The sequence below is a fragment of the Etheostoma spectabile genome, chromosome 3, assembly GCF_008692095.1.
Source record: "Etheostoma spectabile isolate EspeVRDwgs_2016 chromosome 3, UIUC_Espe_1.0, whole genome shotgun sequence".
NCBI classification, from domain to species: domain Eukaryota; kingdom Metazoa; phylum Chordata; class Actinopteri; order Perciformes; family Percidae; genus Etheostoma; species Etheostoma spectabile.
This window is the reverse complement of record NC_045735.1, coordinates 4,566,934-4,571,701: the sequence shown is the minus strand read 5'-3', so window position 1 is coordinate 4,571,701 and position 4,768 is coordinate 4,566,934.

The following is a 4,768-nucleotide window of genomic DNA, read 5'->3' as shown; positions in this document are numbered from 1 at the left end:
TGATTATTCAAAACAAATTGCACAATATTTAACCAAAACCTAATATCTATGTTCTAACTCCTGTGAACGCAGTACACTGTGCCGTATGTGACTTATCATTCACAAATGTTATTTATGAAAACTGTTGTGACTTTGCCCTCGGTAATCGTTAAGAGCTGTTGCAATGACAAAAAGCAAAATATATCACGCCTGGGTAAAGGGCAATGTTGCAAAATACTTACCGAGCTGTGACATAAACCCCGCATTAAATTGATTTAAAGCTAACACCTAGAGAACGTTTGTACCGTTAAAATAAATAGTTGTCCAAAAGTGTGTTCCAGGTTACATCAACTCGTAACAGCGGCGTTTAAACAGGACTTCTGGCAGTTCCGCTTTGTGCCTCTATACCCAATTATGGCAATAGTTTCCAGATCGGTGTATCGGATCTGTAGTACCGAAGTGAGACATTGGCCAATTCCGCTTCCAACCTGTAGGGGAACCAACTCCCTGCGGAAAAGTTACATAGTGATTGGCTTTAAAAAAGTTAGTCTAGAGCATAAACTATCCGTGGCAATTGTCCCTATGGAATAGGAACTAAGAGCTTAAAGTGCAATGTGCTAGGATATGGCCCATTTTTAGTTTCTATCTTAAACATTTTAAACACCATCAGTCTTCGAGCTTGTTGACAAGAGCCGTTAGCGAGAACGCTGGGTAAAGCTGGTAACTGTGTGTTTTTGGCTCTCTATGGAAACAACCCAGATGTCCACTGTGCGAGTTTTTTTGACCTAGCAGAGGCCCACCCCCTCGCCCTGCTTCCAGCATTGGAAGCTTGTTTGCTTGCACAAATAACAATAATTTAAAACCTACAGAAATCACCTTTAACAACCAGTTTCTAAGCAAAATTACGCTACCTCTCAGAAAAACTGGGGACAATGGTTTGGCACCTGATTGGACTGAAGTTCATTTTGGTGGGGGGGTCGTCTGCTCTAATCGAAACAAGACCAATCAGGGCCCTTTATTTCATTAAAAAAGATTTTTATATGATATTTATGAAAAAAGTAGACTAGGCAGATGCTAATCTATCATATTGTTAGTATCAACCAATGGTCCTTTAAAAAGATTTTTTGCAAGAGTTTTGAATGCTTGAGTTGGACGCCCCAGATTCTGCCATAGTACCCTGGAGACCGCAACTATGCAAATGAGACGTCAGCTTGATGCCCTGCTTCTGAAAGGCCACTTTTGCGCCACTACCAAATGCTTTGCTGCTCACATAGACTATAATGGGAAGCGTGGAGTACTCTTGCCATTGACACGTACCGTTAGCCTAGCGGATCCCAGCTTTCTACGTCATAATGCTTCTTCCCTTTACATTGCTTGCTGCCAGTGCCTCCCCTCTCCAAAATAATCAAGATTTTTAGGTCTTAAAGTCTTTAAATTTGCTTAAGTATTGTGTTCTAGGGCTTAATTATTTAAACGGTCTTAATTTGACATACGGTCCATTCTGTGGTGTTGTTTTTGTCACTAGTCCCCAATAGTGTTACCTCAGGGGCCCCTTAAAGGTCTTAAAATTCTTACATTTGTTGGTGACTATCTGGTCAGGCTGTTGTTTTTGCAGTTGAAACAACACAATTGCAACCTTTTTTTCTTTTTGTAATTTGCATATTCTAACTGATATAAAGTACAACAGGACTGATTCATTAAAAACTTCTTCATAAAAAAGAACATGAAAAAATCTTTTCATATTTATTTGCTATCATATTCGAGTTAACGCGCTGGAATCAAACCATTGCCTAATTAGGTTGTAAAAATTGTAGTTATCAGAACACACCATAACACAAAGTCTATAATGTTAAATTGGTTACCTTAAAAACAATGCGGGGATGGGCAGTGTTTGTGGGGTGGGATTCTTAATCAGAGACTATTAAACAGATGGGACTCAAGCTCATCTCATTCAGAGTCATGGTCCTTCCCTGATTCAGATGTGGACTGGTAGACTGGGATCTCTTGAGCTGGAGTGCGGGCCAAGCGATGTTCCGATGACCGTATTTTACTCTATACTTAAAAATAGTAATAGCCTGTGGTTAAATGAATTGCTCATGGGTAAGATTTTATACCGCATAATCTTACTGGGTTGGGGTTGTCTCCATGTCAGATCCAGGATATGTCGACTGTAGGGTGTCTGGTCTGTAGTCAGGACATGGTAAGCCATTCCTGGCAGTTCGTGAATCTGGAGCTGAGACCAAATCTTTGCGAGTCTCCGGCAGCCCATAGAGACGCTGGAAATGAAGTCACTTCGCTGGCCCACAGAGGAATACAACCCTTGGAAGGATCATTAAAGATGTCATACCTGCATTAACTTTAAGGTCAGTAGGTTCCTGATTTGATTAGGTTACAATTTCCACGAAATGGTTTGAAAATTCCGTTGAAACATTGATGGGTTTTCATAACAAATACATAACCACAATAGATTTTTAACAGAAAGCACACAAGATGAATAAAGTAAATTGTGTAATGGACATCTGCTGTGAAAATACTTGGGTTTTTTTTTTGGGATTTTAGGATTTTAACAATTGAAGACATAGAACAATAAGTAAATTTCATAAATCAATCATTCTTTAAGGGGATGTATGCGCTCTTGTGTCTTAAAAAACTATTTCTGTCACAGGTTCCTTTAATGCAGGATGAGTGGTGCAGAATGAGTGGTTGTAACGAGTCAACCGCATTCTACTCTATAGACTTCAGAAAAGTTAAGATCAAAGTCTATAAACCAATCACATTCAGCCACACAGATAAACCAATCTACCTCCCAGGACAAACAGGTACTTTGGAGCGAAGGGGTTTTTTACTTGATTTATGTTGTTACCTTATATTTCTTTTTTAATCTATGTTTGCTTGGTTACCATATAGATCTTGCCTTTGTATTGACCCTATAATACTATAGAGGGGAGATTTCCATCCATAAAGCCCATATCGCGTTTTTGGGGATTTTAGATTGCTTTGACAAGGTTAATTAATGCCCTTTAACAACCTGCAAGTGTCAGCCCTGGTATATTTAATTGTACAGGATTTTATTCAAGGTTACTTAACATAAAAAACCTATTTGCCTTGACTAGGGTTTTAGTTTGTTACAATTATGAACATTGCGTTTATAATCTGTATTCTATTGCTCTGAAAAACTACAGTGATTTAAGAAACATCAGACATACTTATGTCTGATTATAATTGAATTGATCCTCCTCTGTTTTCTCTTTTATCACCTGGATTATACAGGTGATGGTGCAGAAAGGAGGTGTAGTCCTTGTAGATTTATGGCACTTTAAAGACAGACAAATCCAGCAATTCTCCACTAAAGCCTTTGTATGGTTATAGTCTGTTTGTTATAGACCCTTTGTCATGGAAGACATTTTGACATGTTATGGTAGAGAAAGCAGGTGTTACTAATAACATTAATGATGACTGCATTCAATTCAGGTGAAGTTCAGGGCCCTGATATTTTGCATATTGACTCACGGGAATGGCACACTTGATGGAACAGAGACTTGGTAACACCTGAATTTATTTCAATGTATTACTGTATTTTACATTGAAATGTACAGGTAGATGGAATACCTGCAAGGCTGTGCTGCCGGTCGCACCTCCTCCGGTGCCCACGGGTCATCAACCAGGAACCATCATTCACCAACGTTTCACCCCTTTAATCCTGGAATGTCTCCTGGTGGCAGAGCAGTGACAAGGACATATCCCTGTCACTCGCTGCAGCTGATAGATGTTACACCCTGCGGCTGGTCAGGGTTAGTTGTTAAATCCCCAGCTCGTCTCTCCTCTTCAGCCAGAGCCCAAAGCTCCACTTCTACAGACCTGCTGGCTGGCTTGGGTTGATGTGTCCCTGAACTGCTTGAAGATGGTTGCTCGCCATCTGTATCCTCCTCTTGGCCAAGTGCTCCTCCTTGTACGTATCTCAGCAGTGTGTGTACCGTTACTTTCTTGAGCAACTCTTGTTCTGTCTGTTTTGTGATGCCTAAAAGTGCTCAAAGTTTCCATTCTGAAATAATATCGACATTAAGAGATAAGAGAGCAAAACTCGGTTCCAAAGTGTTAAGCAAAACCGCAATGGAGGAGTGGAGGCTCTCTCATAAACATATCCACATTACACACTGAACATGGACAGGGGGACAGTTGAGATTTAATTTCTGTCACATTTAGCCTGACCTGACTGGCTTTTACCCACAGCTTCAGCTGGGAAACCAGGTTGTGTGCACTAGAAACCTCTAGAGGTTGTGTGTGATTCTGTGTGGAATTCAAATATTTTGTCATCAACATGTAAAATACTATTGTATACAAAGTAAAGTTTTGATTACAACCTTAGGTACTCTGACTCACTTGTTGGCAGCCTGCTATTTGAGTGTGCTTTGTCTTTGTGAGGGTTAACCTTGCAGTTTTGAACCTGTTGTGTGGGTTGTAAAGTGAAAACCAAAGTACGTACCCACTAGTAGCAAATTATTGATCCTTAGTTTGTCAGCAGAGTCTATGATGAGTTTGCAGATTTCCTGTTTGCTAATTTGATCACTGAAGGCCATTCTGTCCAGTTAGAGATACCACGGGGAAGTGCCATCACAGCAGTGGTTGCCTTCTTCATTCTCAAACATGGGGATTTTTTTGTCATCAATAAGTACATTATTAATGTTGAAATCCATCACAAGAAGTGCAAGCTCAGCAGATGCCACAAGAAAACACTGCTTACAGATTACATAACGTAAATTCTCTAGAGGGAAGAGGAATAGAAGTGGAA